Below are 20,523 nucleotides of genomic sequence, written 5' to 3'. Positions count from 1 at the left end.
GAAATTGTTGTTTTAAAAATCTTTACAGGCATCTGAATCTCACAATCAGTGCATCTCTAGTTTTTGTTTTCTTGTTTTCTTTTTTGTTTATACTTCAGGTGACTAAAGAGTATTCTCTTGCAGTGAATCTGAATCCATTAAACAAGCCTGTGTGTTGTGTCACATGCAGGCAGTGAAGTGATGGAGGGCCGTGAAGGGCACTGTCAAGGTGACTTCTGAGGGGTGGGATCCTCCGTGGGGGGGGGTGTGACTTCACAGAGCCTACGTGACTGGGAAATTTTCATGACAGAGATCCCCCCTCGTTTGCCTTCATTCTCACGGTTGAGATTAAGATCTCTTGTTGTAATTATTGCTCCGTGAGGCGGCCTAATTCTGCCAAGTCGATAGCATCGCTGCCGTCAGGTGCAATAGAAGGTATCTGGCAGCAGCTGTTCATGTCCTCTACATGTTCCAGTGGGCTGCAGTGGGAGGTAATGGCAACGTTATGCGATACATGCCTGTTGATCGACTGGCTCCTGGAGAGCCGCCAGTCCACCTGCTTCCCTTTGCCTCCCTCCAGTAATCGCAGGAAGTGGAAAAGATGATGAAGAAATGAAAAGTGACGAAAAGTATAAAAGGACAACCGCTGGGGTGTCTGGGATTTTTAACACCTGATGTACAATAAGGGCGTCAATCATCCTTCGCAGTCCCAAGAAACATATGGCTGGCCGCCTTTCCCCTGAAAACACAGGTGCTTGACAGACAGAGTCAATTCTGCCTAATGAGCAATTGTGCTGCCATGTTGTGTACTATCTGTTGGGCACAGCGAGGCACTGATCCAACCAGACTGCTTTCATCAACACGCAGACACGTTACATATCTGCCAAAATAACTTTTGTCAGTATTCATTGCTCATGAGAAAAGTTTCTTAGACAGATATAGGTATTAGACTAACACCGGGAATACAAGGAGAGAGACATAGACTTTATTAGATTTTATCAAAAGGCTGTTGCTGAAAAACACAGTTTGTCTTCTTGACTGTGAGGATTTGCTGCTTGTCTTTGCCGTATATGATAGTCAGGCAACACTTGACATTAAATCCCTGTATTTTTGCATGGTGGTTTGTCGCCTTCACAAGTTCCTGGGTCCTGGTTTAGAAACGGATGTTTTGATAAAGTTTTGCTGTTGTTAAATGCTGTCACCCATGAGTCCAACTCATCAAGACTTGTCTCCTTTTTTGGATTCTTGGTTCACCATGGAAACAAGAAAAACAGTTTTCTACATGAATTCAATGTAACACTGGGCGAGTTATTGATATATAGATCATAATTTTGTGGGTAAAATATTCCTTAAAAGCAGTTTAAAGTAGTTGTCATGGATATCTTTATGAAGCTGCGGGTTGTGGGAAATTGTAATAGGAATGTTTCAGTATTTTCTAACACGGTGTTTCCAACTGGTGGGTCGCAGGTGACACGCCAACATGTCAGGTTTGTAAAAAACACACTTTATTTTGAATTTTAGTGAACTTCCAGCACAGAGCTTTTATTTTGAAGCACTGTTTTCTGCTGTAGAGTGAGTGAACAACTGACAGCTACTTAACAAAGACATAAAACTAGCTCGATGACATGGCCAAACGCAAGTATGACGCTGACGTTGAAACAAGTTAATGACCTAGAAACTCTGTAATGGCTTGCTCAGGTTTGTTAAAGGGGAACACTACCGAAATGAAGAATCCATAGACTAGTAAAGTTCAATCAATATTTGTGAATGTGAGCTACTCTCTGTCTAACTAGATAGAAACTAGAGAAGTAAATCTCAAACTTCTGAGGTCATCAAGTATACATTCTGGAGCTGCTCCATAACAAGTCAAAGGGAGACTGATTTGTGGGTCTTACAGTATGTTTGTTTTCTTCTTTAAACCTAAATGATTTTTATTGTACTGTAGTAATTTCAGTCCTGAAACAGAAATTGTTCCCATATTCTCAGAACATTTCCCTGAATGCTCTCATTGTCATCGAGAACATCTTTCCCAGTTCGTTGTCCACAGAGCTGATTCGTGAAATTTGAGTTTCAGCACTCTAGTTTTTGGATCTGGGATAAAGTTGGTCATATTTACATATATTTTGAACTGTCTTAAACCATAGGAATAACATGTATGAATTTTGAAAATGAGCATAGTTCCCCTTCAGTCATTCCTTAATTGCTAGAAGTAGAAACACACTCACAAATAACCTTCTATATAGACATGATCCTCATTAGTGATTAGTATTGTTTTTTTTTGCTTAAATGCTTCAGCTCTACCAGAGAATAAACCAGCTCAACACTCCCCACAGCAAACTATTTGTTTTAGAGGAGTAACTACTGGAGGGTATTTGCCTGAGAAAGGCTCTGATCACACACAAAGCGTTTTCTCGTGTAATCAATCTACTGTTTATTTATTTATTTTACTTATTTCCCAGTAATTAGTATGTAGTTCTGACAATGTTGAGAGGGTACTGTCTGTAGCTCTGGTTGAGGGTGAGAGGCTGTCAGCAGATAAACAGAGATCTGTGTGGGTACGTGAGACCCTAAAAAAGAGGGTGGATCATGAGGAGTACCACCAGTTGGTCCAGGAGCTTCTCCTCCATGATGGCTGTTTCCAGGCATATTTTAGGATGACTCAGAGGCAGTTTGACAACTTGCTGTCTATTGTTGGGCCGTATAGCTCTGGGCATTCTCAGAACCCATCGGCTGTATTCGGCGTCTGACTTCCGGCAGACAGCGATACAGCTTCTGGGGGCAGACCCCTGATTTTTTGATTTGGGTGGAGGAGGCGAATTTCCGACTTCCGTTTATATATAAGTAAATATGCTGAACCATTGCGATGGATTCAGAGTTTGCAGTGACGCCAGTTATGTTCCGCCTCGTTAGTTCACCACACGGAGCGTTTAACCTGGCAACAACTGCAGCCGGCTCAAACGTGATTGGTCAATATCACACGGACTACAAACAGCCTACAACCGGAAACCAGGGCTCTTCCGCTCTTCTTCCGGAGGCAAGATCTCCGGGGTTTGCCTACAGACTCTACATTCACTGAATGTAGAGTCTGTATATAGAGAATAAGCTCTGGGTATCCAGCAACCGCTACCACCAATTTCTCCTCTCCTTGTTGTTGTGACCACCACAGAAGGCCCACCTCTCAAATCATCTGATTGGACAATGGGCAAAAAGATGACGAAAAAAGAAATGATGGGGGGCACTTTTCGGCTTTGGATTGAAGGTTTACAACTTGAGGAGTTCAGAGCGCTCTGGCAAAAATGCCAAGTGCTCAGAGCAATGAATAGGAGGTGTGTAGCAATGCAAAAACCTTCTCATTAAAAACAAAATGGCGCCTCCAGCTGCTAAAATGCTTTCTGTGTGATCAGGGCTTAACTGAACTACTTCAGACACTATGATTTGTTACCTTCACTTAGTAGTGAGGTTCACCAGTACAACTGTGTATGTTCAGATAAGGGTGACAATGCTTTCATCATAAAGCCTGAATGGTTCAAAGGAAATTAAAAGAGACAGAGCAGCAGAATGTAAAGCGAATGAGGCCAATTAATTCCCTTTAATTGTAGAGAATTGACAGGAAATTAATTACATCAGTGGTTAATAATGTATTTCAGTGAAGCTCCATCCCTGGGTAAGAATATAGGTCTGTGTTTGAGCATGATGCTCTTTGGTTGAGTGTGTGTAGGTGAGTCTACATCCATATGTCAGCGTGCATTTGTGTTTGCACGGATGCTTGTGCAGGATGGAGGTATCTCCCTGCTGCAGCTCATGGATCTGTTGAACTCATCGTGCTGCAGCTTAATGTTGGATGACTGTCACACTGAATGAACTTAACATATCAAACCTTCAGCTTCAGTGGCATCAAGATGCACAGAGTGTGGATTATTTGCATTTAAGTATCATGGTGGTTGGTCATTGATTTTTCTTGTAGTTTAAATGTTAAATCTGCCGTGAATGTGTGATTACATGTCTGCATGGGAACTGCCGTTGGCGTGTTTATATGTCAGTTTGAGCAGGAGAGCGAGAGTGTTCAATGGTGGATCGTGACTTTGCTGCCTGTGTGGGAGCTGCTGCTACTCCCACGCTTCTCTCTCTCTCCCTGCCTCTTCTCTCTCTCTCTTCAAACCCACTGGTCTTTAACCTCAGCTCATTTCTCACTTAACCACAAATCTACTCACAGTCACAATTTCCATCCATGGAAAAAAATTGTAAGTTAGCCATGTGATTGATCCCTGATGGGAGTTCCACATCAGTAAAGCCCATTTCCATAATGCGTTCACCTATAAATCACACCACTTGAAAACTGCTTTCTTACTTATATTCATGCTAACAACATGCTGTAACATTACATATGCCTTCTCCCCCCTAGCTCACACAGGCATGCTATTTTTCTGCGAGATAAGAATCGCACAAAATTCAAAATATGTTTTCTGGTGATGCTATGTCACAGAGATCATACAGAAAATCACATATTTACATTGAGCGTGATGCATAATGCATGTGTTGCCCTCAGGTTTTCAATTTATATGCTAAAAATGCATCTTGGTGATGAGTAGACCGCACACTAGGTGATGCTTTCCGATGACGGCGCCAAACAAATTGTGCATATTCTGAGTTTCCACTCCCGCTGACCTTGGAGGCTCTGCGTGGCCGGGCAGTAACGGGGTTGCTAAGGTAATTTAATTACCAGACCCTCCACGGGCGAGGGTAATTACTGCTCTCTAAATCCCCTTTAATCCCCCTTCTGAGTCCCCTACACAGACTCGGCCTGGGGCGCTCTAACAGGCAGCGCTGACTCCGTGATCCCGTCCCAGACAGGGGCCCTCCCAAAAAACACACACTGTTCCTGTCTGCACAACAATGCTCCTCAGAGGCTTCACTTGTGTACGGTGTGTCCTCTCCATACTGTACTGCCTCCGCCTCAATGTCTCTGTCAGTGCAACAGACTCCAGTCATCAGTCGCGATGAATTCCTCTCACGTTGTTCTCCTCTCCTCGTGTGAGTCAAGGGGACTCTCAGGTCAAAGAGGCCACTCAGCTCTCCATAAGAATGTCGTAATTATCACTGCTGGGATGAATAAGATGTGAACTCTGTGAGCAGCAGTGCCTGGTGACTGAGGAAGAGACGGATATAAAGGATGATGAGCATGCAAACAGGACTTCCTCCAGAAGTTATTGACCTACCATCTGCTGGCCTTGTGTTTAGATGAAAGTAATAAACACAGAAATAACTTGTGTATCAGTGTGCGACTTACAGGGAGAAGCTATACTATTAATTACAGACTGGATATCAGATTCCAAACACTTAAAGGGACAGTGCCAAACTCAAAATTACACATTTTTCCTGTTACCTGTAGAGCTGTTTATCAGTCTAGATTGTTTTGGTGTGAGTTGCAGAGTGTTGGAGATATCAGCTGTAGAGATGTCTGCCTTCTCTCCAATATAATGGATCTAGATGGCACTCAGCTTGTGGTGCTCAAAGCGCCAAAAAAAATACATTTGAAAAACTCAACATCAATGTCTCTTTCCAGAAATCATGACCTGGTTACTCAAGATAATCCACAGACCTTGTTGTGAGCAGTTTCATGTAGGAACTATTTTCTCTCTACCGAACTACACAACCGTAACACTGTGCAGAAGGAAGAGTGCATCTGCTCACTGACGAGAAGCTCCTGCTTGTGACAGTGCAAGTTGTAAACATTAATGGTGTCTTCCTTAGCTGAGCTGTAACATTAGCACACAATCTAGACTGATAATAGCACTACAGGTAAGAGGAAAAATATGTACTTTTGATTTGGGGATAATTTGATGGATATTTTCATGGAATGTTTAATGAAAAAAAATTGAAAGGTTTCACTCATTGTGAAGCTCTCAGGGAAATATAACCTGATTCAGCAGTTCCCCTTTGCTCTACAGAGTTTTTTTGTGACTTTCAACTACTTGTTCGGGTTGTGCAGCCATCAAGTTAATTGTTTTCGTTCACTCTTACCACTGGTTTTGTTTCTAACTGCAGCATGAGCTGCAAAAAAGCTCTAAAAACTGATAGAATTCTACCAGCCGAGCATTAAAACAGCAAACACATCAAGTAAGCAACTAGCTGGTTTACATAGTGGAGCATTTATTAGCTAAAGAGACAGACATTTGCCTCTGGGGTTGGTGGAGACCAAAACAGAGCTATAGGGGAGTGAATACTGGATTCCAAATGATTGCTAATGAATCATGTCTGCTAGATGTGTTAGCCCATGGACTCTTGTGATGTCTGGGTTGTGTTGATATGAAGAGGCCCAGACTGTGGATATCTTTGGAGGTGATCTTTGTTTATTCCTGACAGCTCTGACAGCAAGTGGCAAAACAAAGTCCTCTGTTAAACACAACCATGCAAACTCAAGCCCCTCTCCCATGGAGTACAACACCAGGAGGGCACCATGTTACATTCAGTTATACCATGGTCTGGGTGAATACTCAATTCTGATTGGCTGCAGAGTGTCTGTTAAAAAGTGTTATAGGACAGCTAAAAAGACGTTCTGGTCAAATTGCCTGATGACAGGTTCTAAATTATTGCGCTGGCTCAACTCCTAGTTTGTAACCATAGCAACGGAGACTCAAGAGCAGAGGCAACGGATTACAACGGGCATCATGAGTGATTTTATCGTTTAATTTAATTTATTTGGTGAATTTTATAATTTTGATGACTGGGATGCAGAAGAAGACAGGTTAGAGAATGAAAAGAAAACGGAGAAATGGCACAAGGAGTCACGGGTCTACACCAATCACAACCTCCGGAGCACAGCAGTAGGCTCTCTGACGCCGGCCTGGAAACAGGTTGGGCTCCATCAGCGCAGGAGAGACGAGACTGGAGCAACATCTTGTCATCTCCAAATGTCCCAGCAAGCAGTGCTCAATCTGTCAGTCTCCGTCCTTCAAATGCCACTATGATGGACATACCCATATCACTTTCAAATTTCACTATTCATGGTAATGTAGCATTTAATTTTAAATAGGAAACAATTGTTAATTTGTTAATATGTTTATATGATTTAATCTCAACTACCATATGCTTATGAATTATCTGTTGTAATTAAAAACGATTTTGACTAGCCTACTATTTGGATGTTGATTATTTGAAACAAAGTTTCTTGGGCCTATAAATGAATGCCAATGAATCATGAAAGTAATAGCCTATCTCAAGTTTTTTTTTTGCACATCATCCTCTGACCACCAGAGTTTGTAACACACAAGCGGTAAGAAGTGCACTGGCTTTCTGAAATGATCATCTTCTGAATAATATCACGTAACGTTTAGCCATCATCTCGCTTCCCTTCACTGATCAGAGTCGCTATGCTCTCTACGCTGCCGCCACAGTGGGTTTCCAATGCCTGTGAACTACAGAGATTAAATAGTCTGCTCAGCTGTGGCTGAGTCATGATTTTAACTGTAAAACACATTAAAGCATAAATAATTGATTTAATATTCATTTCTTTGGTAAGTGACCATGGTATAAGCGGGTTAATGCCCTTCGAGGTGTCCATTATCAGGAATGAAAGGTCTCCACGTCGTCCATTAATTCCTGATAATGGACACCTCATCAGGCAATAACCCTTACTTAAGCACGATAAAACACAGAAAACATACCTGACAGCAAGAGGTAAAAACAAAATCCTCCGTCAGCTACGACCATGTTAAGTCGAGCCCTTACCCAAATTAAGTGACGCAAGATTATGTTAGCATAAAATGAAGTTATAAACATATCTTAACAGCGCTAAAACACAGAAATTACTACAAGAGCAATGTCTCTCACCTCTCCCATGGAGTACAACAGCAAAAGGGGAGAGGTGAAGTGGATGACACCCCTTTATAGGTGGGGTACCCCCAAAGGTGAATGTAAGGTATCAAATGTTCCACATATTGACTCTGTAGGCCTGAACTTAACATAACAATAACACTTATGGAGTCAAGATTTATTTTCTGATAGCAAGATGCAATGTTTTTGACAGTTTCTATTGTCAGTGTCCTTTAACACACCAGCAAGTTGCTCCATGTCCTCAAATGCACACCATGATAATTTATCTTGATGAGATAATAATAACAATATTAAAACTTATTTAGTCAACAATAAAAAATGAATGGAGAACAGTAAAAGTCAGGATGTTTAGAAAGTGATCACTACTCTGATGATGAGCTTTGAACAATGATCAACAGGAAGTAAATTTATGCCAACTTAAACTTCATGGCTGAAACTTTCAGAGCTCCAATTATGGTCCTTTAAAGTAACATCTGGAGTTATTAATAGTTTAATAATTGAAAACTTGAGGAAAACAAGCAGCTCCTCTGTCTTTCTCTGCCCCTCTTGTAACCTCAGATGCCAGCCAAACATCTGTGTGACATCGGCAGCTTTGGCAAGTGTTGGTGACCCCAGCAGGTGTTGTGTGTTTAACTGTGTGTACTGTATGTCTGCGTGTGCATGTACGCGTGGCAGTTTGTGTACAGTAAATGAGAAAAGAGCCATCGGATGGCAGTTGTGAAAGGAGCACCTGTGTGTATTGAAAAGAGTTCTCTGAATAGCTCCATATTTGAACAGCCACTTATCCACCGATAAAGCTGTAAGTGATTCGTGGCAGCTTCCTGCCTGCAGTCGAGAGAGAGAGAGAGAGACGGGGAGAGATTAAATGAGAGCATCAGCTGTAATTAGGGCTACTTTCCTCTATTTGGAAGTGCATGTCTCTGTCTTAGAAAGAATTAGCACTGGATACCCCGGGCAGGCCAGAGCAATACAGCCTGAATAAATTCAAGGGGCAAAAACTACGATTTTTACAACCCAGCACCACAAAAAGGCAGCTGCACATCTGCAGGGATCGATACGGAGGTTTGCCTCAGGCTGAAAACTACACCCCAGTAACCGACGCACTTGACTTACCAGCTGAGTTTAAATGCAGTCAGTGTTTTTGGTTGTGGTCAAAAGTGCAGCCCAAAGTCCCTGAGACTTTCATACAGGGGCTTGGAGTTTGCATCCATCAAAGACGTCCAATTAGAGGAATATTTCACCCCCCAAATGAGCATTTGTCTATCAATTACTCACCTTGTGTTTTTTTAAATTCACAAGGAAAAATTCTTCAATGCCTCCTGTGAACAAAGAATCCAAAAAAATGGAAAATTCCTGATGCATTGAAGACTTTTAACACAGAAAACTTTTAACAGCGGCATTTTTGCCAGAGCACTCTGAACTCCTCAAGTTGAAAAAACTTAAGCTCAGAGCAGATAAACTCCCCACGTCATCTCTTTTCCCATTGTCCAATCAGATGATTTGAGAGGTGGGCCCTCTGTGGTGGTCACGACAACAAGTTTACAGTTGGTAAACAATGGAAGATAAACTAGTGGATACCCAGAGCTATACGCCCCGACCATAGTCAGCATGCCCCTGAGTCATCCTAAAATATGCCTGGAAACAGCCATCATGGAGGAGAAGCTCCTGGACCAACTGGTGGTACTCCCCATGACCCACCCTCTTTTTTAGGGTCTCACGTACCCACACAGATCTCTGTTTATCTGCTGACAGCTTCTTATCCTCAACCAGAGCTACAGACAGTACCCTCTGCCTCAACATTGTTGGAACTACATACTAATTACTTGGAAATAAATAAATCAATAATCTCAGTTTTTAGATTCTTCATTTATCAGAGGCATGCACGAAAAACAAAACTTTCTTTACAATCCAATGCAACACAAGTAATTCACGTACAAATGATCATTTGGGCCGTGAAGTATTCCTTCAAAGTTATTAATTTTTCTATGTTTAACAAAGGGTTTTAGTTGTTTAACCTAAGCTTTTCCTTAACCATTTAGTTTAATACTATAAAAACAATCTTAACTTATTCCTAACTTAGTTGTCATGTGCAGATATTGTGAAAAGCTCGCTAAAGCTTTGACTGTAATCAGGATTTTTTTTTTTTTTTTTTTTTTTTTTTAGAATTGTCCAATATTGACATTCTTGTTTGGCTGATCAATAAATTTAATGTGAGGTCTAACACACCAATCACATAAGTTAATTTATTGCGCTTTAAAAGTGAAGTCCCTCCATATACCAGGGTTTTCCCTACCTATCTAAGACAAAGGGTGATTTTGGCCGCCGCCTTGGTTAAAGCATGTGTGTGTGCATGTGGGGTGTTTAGATGTAGCGTCTTTTGCGTGCACAAATCCATTACTTTCAATGTAGACGTGCGTCATGCACGCTCACAACCCAACGCGACGCCATAGCGGCACACATTCGGTGCGACATGCTTGTTTTTTGTCCGGCGCACAGCTCCACGGACCTGCTTCTCCCTCTGGTGTTGTGTCAGATCCCAGTTCCCCCTCGAGCTGTGTCTCTCCTACTGTTTCCCACGGAGCTCTGCCCCGTTTGAAAGGCGAAGGAAGCCTGTATGTGTGGGGTAGGGCTGGATGATTAATCGAATTTTAATCGTGATTTTGATTTTGACTTCTCATGATCATAAAAACATTATAATTGAAGAAAAACGATTAATGCACCATGCAAGTTCCTGTGCTGGAAAAGCACCGTGAATGCACCTGTGTTACGTGCAGCAGCAGCAAGCGTGTGACGTGTGTGGATCAATAATATGTGGAGCGAGCGATTGAGAACATGGCAGAAAGGCACCCTTTGGTTGAGAAGAAAGGTAGAACAACTTCAGTCATCTGGAAACATTTTGGCTTCAAGTTGACGGACGTCGAGCAAAAGGAAATTTTTTGCAAAGTTTGTCACGCTGTCGTGTCTGCCCCCCAAGGCAACATGACCAACTTATTCAATCATTTAAAGTTCAGCCATAAACTGGTCTATGACCAGGTGATAAAGGAGCAAAAGGAGCAAAAAAGTGCAAGCTCGTCAGCCAGTGCCACCGCAACACAGTCCTCTATTAAGGACACTCTTTACAATGCCGTCCCATATCCCACCACCTCCCACAGACATCAAGAGATAACGGAGGCTGTGACATTTATGCTAGTGAAGGACATGTGCCCCATCAGTACTGTAAGCAAACCAGGATTCAAGACACTTGTTAAGACTTTGGACAAGCGTTACGTGTTGCCATCACGTAAACATTTCAGCAGAGTTGCACTGCCAGCCCTGTATGATAAATGTTGAGCTGAAGTTGCAAAAGATGTCTCCACCGCTGAGTTTTTTGCCACCACAGCGGATCTGTGGTCAAGCTGTATATATCCCTCACCATGCATTACATCGATGCAGATTTCACCATGACAAAATGTCTTCAAACAGCATTTTTCCTTGATGACCACACAGGTAGAAACATTGCTGATGGTGGGGGGGCTGTATCTAAAAGTACAGATGTCAAGATGCCCACCGCCACGGGCCTTTGCCACCTTGGTCTCGAAAAAACCCAGGGAAAGCCCTGTATACTGACAGTTCAGAGAGTCCACTTTTCCATTAAGAAGCCTACAGTATATGGAGAGTAGCAAGTACACAACATGCTGCTGCCAAGGACATATAATGTCCCTTTTACAATTGAATTCATGTTTGTAGACATATCCAGACTCCAGCGGTCACCTTGTGTTCCATGCATGCTGCAGATGCACGATTTTATCAGGAAAATGTCCCTTGTCACATTACACACACATACAGTGTGATATACAGAGCCATGACTTATTACTTCTCCTGATATTGAGCTACGTAAAGGACTGAGGTTTGGAGCTGTGCCAGTTCTGACAGGATGGTAGAATTAAAATTAATGAAAGTCGTCAGGCTTATTTAATTTTTCTTACCAAAAAAAAAAGGCAACACAGTGACAAAAGAAGTAACTGTTTTGGATTTACTTTATTCTCCACATGTAATATAATCTGAGTGTAAAACAATTTGCAAAGTCATTAACAGCATGTTAATCAGTAGTTCAGTTTGTAAAGATGAGTAACAGAAGCTACTTCCTGCTCTAAAGCTTCACAGCCTCTCTCTTAGTGGTTGAATACCACCAGTTATTTGCAGTGTCCAGAGGTGACCATTCAAATGCTCCTGACATTTGGCAAATTGTCCTTTTTGTTCACCCTTCTCCCTTTATTTCACTGCCTTTTTCCTCCGAATGCCATTTTGCCCTTTCCATTCCTCTTTCAGCCTGCTGATCCCTCTCCCTCCTTTTACCTTTCTTGTTCCATCTACGTTCAATCACCATTGACAGGCTCCTGGTTTGAAAGATTTCCTTCTGTTTTTTTTAGCTTTTCGGTTACATGCTTTGTCCATTTCTTTTGAAAGTTGCTGTTGCAGGCAGAGGGCATAATGTGTGTTACGTTTTACATGGGCGTCACAGTAGAAACCATTCTTAGCAGGGGTTGACTTTTGTTAGAATTCAAATGGTTTTGACAGCATTAAGTGCTGATGCACAGTTTTAGAACAGCTTTTTGGTCATTATGTGCAGTTTCATTGTTCTTTGTTCAATCAGTGGTCAAATCAGTGTAATGTTTCTGGCCTTGTCTCGATGTTAAGCTGTCAATGCTGTGGTTTCTCTGCACTACATTTCTTAGTCATGTGTCAATCAAGCACAGCCATTTTCTGACAGTGTTTTCTTTTCCTTTGAATTTTGTATTGATGAAGTTTGAGTTTTTGTGGGTGGCAGTTGTTACTCGGCTTGATCAAGGCACATTTTGATCACTGCGTAAGGGTCCAGTGTGGAGGATTTAGGAGCATCTGTTGACAGAAATGGTATGTAATATTCTGAAGTATTAGGACTGCCCCCTAATAGTCGACCAGTTCCCGACCTCGCGTTTTACAGGCAGTTAAAGACGCAGCATGTGAACGGCCCCTAATTTCCAGGGCTGGTACCTGCGGTTATTCCACAGGCTAGTTAATAACATGTCGGGCAGGAAATCCAAAGTGTGGGATCATTTTGAGAAGGTGAAGGACGAACCCAAGGTGATATGTAAACTCATCTTCATTGGTCGACTACAAACATGACGTATCATCTGAAACATGGAAGTAGCTACATGCCCATTAGCCCACAGCGTCATTAACAGGCGGCTCGCTCAGTGTGTGACGTGCACTTGTAGATAAAATATAGGCCTATATTAATGAAGGTTCATTAGTACGGTTTTGTATTTCTCTGTAATGTAGCACAGTGTTAACAATGTTACTGATACTATTCTTTCTCACACCTTCAACTCAAACCACCAAAATATATCATTTAATAATTAAGTTAATATCGTAAACATGCAGAAGTTTCAGTTCTGCAACCTCACAGCTAGATGCCACTAAATCCTACAAACTGAACCTTTAATTTTACATATTTGCTGAAACTGTCACTACATTCACACAGTAGTGCTTGAGAATGGGGGTCTGTGAAAAACATAACGTTCCTCCTTCTCCTTGTAGTGCTTCTGATGGCTTTTGCAGAAATCCAGTGCACGTGAGTGAAAACAACCAATCAGAGCCAAGGAGTCGCTAACGCAGCTGCCAAGCATGTCAGTCACTTCTTGTGAACTGCAGTCAAACTGTCAAACTAGGCAGTGTTGATCAAATATGACTCAATTTTGTAACTGCCTATTTCTTGTCTCAGATGTTTTCAGAAACATATTTTAGTGTACTGTTTAGCTGTAAAATGAGAATGTTTGCTCAGACAGGTGGGAGGTGCTCTGTTTCAGCTCAACTGTTTTCAATGTGGCAGCTGAGTCACAGACTTCCTAGTGTAAAGTAGGCTGACCAAACGTCCTGTTTTGCCCAGACGTCCACTTTTCACATCCTGTCCGGGGCGTCTGGGGGGTTTTTATAAATTGATGATAATGTCTGGTTTTCCAAGCAATCCTCAATCAGCTGATTGCTCAGCTGACTGCCCCTGGCCCTTTGCTCCTATTGGAAAATTGCATTCAGAGCGCGCTATTTAAACAGCTCTAGCGTGGCCCCTTTTGCTGCTTCCTCTGCCGGTAATCGCAACCCACCTCCACCCCAGCTCCTCCTCTCATGCTGTTTTCTCTGCTCTATCTGGGTTTCTTCTGCTGCTGCGCTCCCTGCTATAGCCGTTCATGATGGCTCAAGAAGGGCAGGAAGGAGTGCTCTTCCTGCCTCAGGCTTTCCACGTAAGCGCGTGGAAGAGCAGGGGGTCCCAGATCCTCCTGTCATGTGGGTCTGAACTCTATTGTATTCATTAGCTTGCTCTGCTCTGTCTGGGATTTCTTTTGCTGCTGTGCCCCCTGCTTGAGCCGTTCATGATGGCTCATGAAGGGCAGGAAGGTGTGCTCTTCCTGCCTCAGGCTTTCCACGCAAGCACGTGGAAAAGCAGGGGGTCCCAGAACAGAACCCTACCGCCAAATGTAACATAACTTGTGCAAGTAAATAAAGATTATTTTTGACAAAGTTGTCCTGACTGAATTAAAATTAAAAGGCATCTTTGAGTAAACTGCAAGTATCATTTAAGTAGGCTATCTCGTGGCCGGGCCGGCTGTCCTCTTTTTTGGAAATCAAAATATGGTCACCCTAGTGTAAAATATAGCTGTAACCCAACCATGTTGTAAAAGTAGAGCAGAAACAGAGCACTGCCCACTTCTCTGAGCAAACTTTCTCACTATACAGCTAAACAGTACACTAAAATATGTTTCTGAAAACATACAAGGTGAGAAATAGACAATGTACTACCCAAATCCTGATTCATATTTGATTAGTGAAGCCTAGTTTGACAGTTTGACTTTAGTTTATGAGCAGTGATTGACAGCGGTGTCAAAAACTCCTCGCCTCTGATTGGTTGTGACAAATTCTAGCAAGTGTCATTAGAAGCACTACAAGGAGGCCGAGGATTGTCTTACACTCTTTGTCTCATGTACTACTGTGTGGATGAAGTGAGAGTTTCAGCAAATGTGACAGAAAGTCATTCATGTAAAAGTTACCAACTGTAGCTCGAAGCAAACTGCCCAGTTCTTCTTTTTTATCTCAGATAAACTGTCAATCGCAGTATCCAGCACGTATTCTCCAACACACCAGAGACACCAAATAAAGTGAGAATTATTGGATTCTGAATGCGAGATGCAACATCACTCTCACAGTTTCCATTTTAGTGAGGAAACATTCTTTCCAGCAGAAAATAGGATATTTTAGCCTGTATAAATTGTCTTCTCTCAGTCTGTTAATGCAGTTGTTCTAACATACACAGAGATGTGCTGCACCTTTAGAGCTCAGTGGCGTCCACAGAGGGCAGTAATCTGCATCCAGAGACCCAGTTCAGTCATTAGCGATTTATCGCTGCCTTCTCTTTTCCTGTGTGGAAAGCCATTAATCTCAAAAACAACTCCTACAGTATATTGACTACCCAGAGTGTTTACTCTCTTTCTCAGAAAAATTGTTTGGCCCAAACTATTATCTGTCTTCCAGCCAGTTTGTGTTTGCAAGGGAGATAAGCTTGTTGGAGGTGTGCAATTTCCAGCCCCTCGCCGTGATAGCGAAAGGCCTCTGTGGCGCTCGGGTGTGTGTTTAGCCAACTTTGTTGGGATAGACAACAGATATTCTCCATAGCAGGCTGGCCTGCGCCGCTCAGCATGGTCGCACTTCTTTCCCTGCTCATTAGGGTTGAACTATAAGACTGCTGGGCCACAAATCTGCACCGGCCACATCACCTCGCCCAGCAATCGATCCCCCCGCTGCCACACAACACAAAACACACACATAGCACACACAGAGCGAGTGAACCAAAGCTTATGTACAGAGGAGCAAGCTGTGCAGTGTCCAGGCAGGGTGTTAGTTGGTAATCATTAACACAGACTCCCTCTTTGCTTTGCGTCAGTCTCGGTTAAATGTCTGTTAGCTTTTATGCATGTGTGTGTGTTGTCAACAGTTCCATGTGTCTCACTGCGCTTTATCAGCCTGCACACTTTATTTACACACTGGGTCTCTCCATAGACAGACACATGTGCACATACAGTACACACACATTTAACATCTGCTCACCCCCGCGGTTGTATATCTCAACGTTAGCTGCACACTTCCTGTTTTCCAGCAGTTCACAAATGAGTGGAGAAGAAAGATATGCTGCAGAGTAGAAAACGGCCGCCGTTCACATGCCACATAATTAATCCGTAGACAAAATAAGCAAACACTTGGAAGGTAAATTCAAGGTTTTCCTGAGGAGAGGATTGATTGGATGGGAGATAACCTGTTGAGGAAATGAGTGTGTGGCTGGAAGGGCAGACGGGAAGCACGGAAAGGGCGAACATACCGCAGAACTCCTACAGTTGAGTCCAATTGAAACATGCGAAAACATTTTGCATGGGTTAACCTTGTGTCTCTGCCACCTCATTAATTGCAAGTCTCTGGCTAAAATTCACCCAGTCATGGACCACAGTATTAGTCGTATTACTCTGAATTCAGTCCTGCCAAAGCTTTAATGTTTCCTTTTTTCAGTTTTTTGTCTTAAATGATGATTTTATCACAAACTCAAAGTTATTAAAAAGTCTAAACCCCGAGGCTGAAATAGATTTAATTTAAGATATAATGTATAAGTGTAAGAGAAGTTAAATCACTCAACATTAGAACTGCAGTGATTAATCAATGAATCGATTAGTTGAACTATGAAATTAATTGGCAGCTAAGTTGATGACAGATTGTTTTTAAGGGAAAAAAAAAAGTCAAAATATTTTATTCCATGTTCTTAAATGTAAATATTTTGTGGTTTCTTTACTCCTCTATGACAGCGAACTGAATATCTGTAGGCTGTGGACGAAACAAAATATTTCAGGGTGTCAGTTTTCACCATTCTCTGACATTTTATAGACCGAACAACTAGTTAATTAATTGAGAAAATAATCAACAAATTAATTAATAATGAAAATAAACCTTAGTTGCAGCCCTACTCAACAGTGAATTCTTTGTACTATACCGTTATAAATCTAAGATAAAAGAAAAAGAACACAGAGGAAAGTAAAAACAAAAAAGTGCAGTTGTCAAAACCATCACCAGTATTGATTCTGATAATGATGATTCACTGCAGTACAGATAATAACTGGACTATACCACAATGACAAGAGGGCACACAGGCTTGAAACGTGGTCGTACCAATAAATACACAGGGTGTATTAAGTAAATTAATGTGTAATTACTGTTTTTTTCCTAGTAACTATTAATAAAGGCAGATTCAATTAGCAACTAAATGTCCATAGCCAGCAATGCTACTTGCACCTGCTGTGTAAAAGGCTAATATGGCTTTTTACACATGGCTGTATATAAGTGGGCAACGTTGAAATATGACGTTAACACAAACAGGTCTATTCAGCTGTTCTGCTAAAGTTTGTGAGCACTGTGTTTAGAGATATCAGGTTTGGTTAATTTTGCTTTTGATCGCCAAACATCAACTGTTATATTGATATTTAACATTTAGAGAGGTTGAAACTGTAACTGTGTATGTTTTGTGATGTCTTGCCATTAGCTAACATTAGCTTTGGGCGCTCTGCACTGTACACCATCCAGATCGGATTTAAGCAAGCTAGCTGCACTGACCATTTAGCAGTTAGCAGTGGTAGTGCCATTCAAGTGGTGGGACCTCTGGTCTCCCCTCTGGTTACTGTAGTAAGTAAGTGGCTTCATTTTGAGCCACAAAACCCCTTTAGCATTGTTTACTATGTTAGCACCATTGACCGTGCTGACACTGCTAACGGTGCTAACAGTGCTAACATATTTAACAATGCTAAAACCCCAACTTGCAGGTTGGAGACCATGATGAATAAATGTGTAGGAAAATAATGTAGAAACTTGATTAAAACAAAAAACAAAAACATATACACACTACAGTGACTTTTGGGGTCGTTTTTGTGAGAGAATTTTGCTTCCGCGTCTAAAAACCCACTAACTGGAAGTGACGTAGTGTAAGGGAGTCCAGCCGAGTTCGATTGAGTGTAACATTAATAAACATGGATCCCAGTACTAGTTTTGAGACTGAAGAGGTTGAAAATGTACATTCACATGCATATGACGGCCCACTGGCTTATAATTATGAGCCTGCTAGGCGTCCAAGAGACCAGGAACAGATCAGGGTCAGGAGAAATAACGGCCACAGGAGAGAAATAGAGCTTTGGTGTGAGGAGAACCAGTGGAGAACTGGGCAGGTGTCTTGGTGAGCGACCAGCGTTAGCTAACGACAGCTAACGATGTCTAACGCTGTGTTCACATCACAACATTAAGTTTGCCATCACGTATTAGGTTATAACAAAGCTACCAACAGCTCTGCCAGTGTTAGATAACTAATGCTACTTACCCATAACAGAAACTAATGCGCAAATATCAGACGCATCTTGCTATGCGTGTTTTAACTCTGCATTACGGTGTATTGATGTCCGCAGGGGAGAGAGGGAGAGAGAGAGAGAGATACGAAGATTTCCTGATAATTTTTTGTATGATAGGTGCTTGTGTGGGAACTGCCAGCCCATGCCCTCAGCTGTGGAGAGTATGTGTTGCAGGGAGGTGGATGCCTTCTGGGCTCTGGTGGAGAATCTGACCCCCAGACCAGACATAACATGCCCATCAACCCTCACGCCGCCCGCTCCCGTCTCAATCCCTCTCCGCGGAGAGGGGGTATGTGCGAGGGCGGGCGGGCTCCGCCAGGAACATAATCCTCCTGTCCAAAATAAGCGCTGCACACGACCGCGTTTTTAGTCACAGATGAAGCCGTGAAATCGCGCCTCTTCACCTGCACAAAATGCACCCAGGCACGAAAACTAACTCCCCTCCTTTTTCTGTCCGGAAAACGGCGGACTCGATGTCCTGACAGACTCCAGTTTGTGCAACCTGCACAAACACAGTAATTCAGCATAATCACAAATGGTGAAATGCACTGTTAACAACCGAAAAAATACTAACTCACAAGTTTACTACCGCCCAGACTCACTACCACCTACTACTGCGAGTTGGACAGAGGCAGGGTCAAGGACGCAGAGTCCCTCTCGTGATGTAGTATCAGGCGAAGAGGAGCTAAAAAGAGCCACTTTTTCCTCTGAATTTGTGCCCTTATGTCGTATAAACCATAATAAATTCTGAATTAACTTCTCATATGGTAATTTTCAGACAAGGTTATGCATATATTTTTAAAAAACCTTAACCTGCAAGTTGCACTTAAAGGGGATTTACAGCTTTAGATTGAGCTGCTTACACACCAGGGATGGCCTGGTTGGAGACTGGAGGTTGGGTATACGGTTTCCACAGCAACACTGTTGGGTAAGGATGGTTTTAGTAGTGGTGATTGCTGAATGAGTAGCGCCGCTAGCTTGCTCTCACCAACCCCACTAGTGAAGAACAGCAAAATTAACCTATAGACTGACATGCGTAACACGTCAAAAATATTCTCGGCACTTAACCCATTAACTGTTAAAGGTTGGCATCTCTAACAGAGTGAATTCAGCAGCTTTATACATCCTTATAACTGAAAATGATAATTTAACTAAGTCTAAAAACAACAAGCAGACATTGACTCACATGGCGCTCAAAAGTCTCCTATGGGAAAGTCCTGTACTTAACCACTTCATCAGCTGTGTTTTACTCCTTCAATGGACTGTTGCGCTCTTTACACCACGTCACCTGACAGTCTGACATACATTAGTGAGTTTTTTCTTACACATTTACCACTCTAATCTCTGACAATACCCAGAATTTGCTAGTACTAGCCCTAACCATGACCTTTTTGCGCTAACCCAAAGTGCCTCTTACCTTGACACGTCAAACATGATAAGTATTAGCCAATCACAGCACGCAATGGGATCCATAATAACGCATCATAGACTGTTTTCACCAAGATGCAAAGAGACACTCTGATCAATTAAACTGTATTGTTCCTGAGCCTATGACTGGCTTTAACAGATAGGTTTGGAGCATAAACATCCTGCCTACAGCAGACTTGATTGGACAAGCTCTGCCCAATGGTAGTAGACCAAAGCACTTCTGAATGTCGTGCCAATTAAACACCATCAAACACCCTCACCTCCATCAAATCCTGTGCTGCTGGCTTCACTCTGTCTCCATCCAAGTGGTCAAATCAGACCCGACTGCTTGGCAGACTTTTGCTGCCGGTCCACCTTTTGCCTTTGCATCTGCTGCCCCCTCCCTGGGAGCTCCGAGTGCCACATCTGGTCAGGCTGAGAGTCGGGGTGGGGGGGGGGGGGGGGGGCAGTGGTGGCGGTGGAAGAGCTCCTCGAGGCGGAGCATTAGCATACACTTACTCTGGGAATGCCCTTGACTAGCTGTCTGAAGAATGGGACGTGAGCAGCATCAAATACACCCGCGGGACCTGAGGAGGGACGGGGGATAGGTGGAGAGGATGGAGAGGAGAGAATAAGGAGGAGTAAGTGTGAATGAAGGGCAGTTACAGCTTTAAAAAGAGGAGTCAGAACTGTAATCACATACAGTACAAATGCCTCATTTGCATTATTCATCACCATCTGATGTCACATCGAGCTTCATCTTATCCTGAGAGGAAATATCGTCTGAAATGTTCCACAGGACAAAGAAGTTTGTTGATGTTGTGTGTAATAGTACCTTCAATTGATATTTGTTTTCACG

The 20,523-nt window shown here is 42.5% G+C and overlaps 1 protein-coding gene across 1 annotated transcript in view; it reads left to right on the top strand.

Moving 5' to 3' along the window:
- syt1a (synaptotagmin Ia) overlaps nt 1–20,523 on the top strand; it is a 312,837-nt gene that overhangs the window by 142,369 nt on the left and 149,945 nt on the right. The gene's annotated exons all lie outside the window — the stretch shown is intronic.

This window comes from Epinephelus lanceolatus, chromosome 23 (assembly GCF_041903045.1).
Source record: "Epinephelus lanceolatus isolate andai-2023 chromosome 23, ASM4190304v1, whole genome shotgun sequence".
NCBI lineage: Eukaryota > Metazoa > Chordata > Actinopteri > Perciformes > Serranidae > Epinephelus > Epinephelus lanceolatus.
The sequence above is the reverse complement of the archived record's forward strand: the minus strand, read 5'-3'. Positions and strand labels throughout refer to the sequence as shown.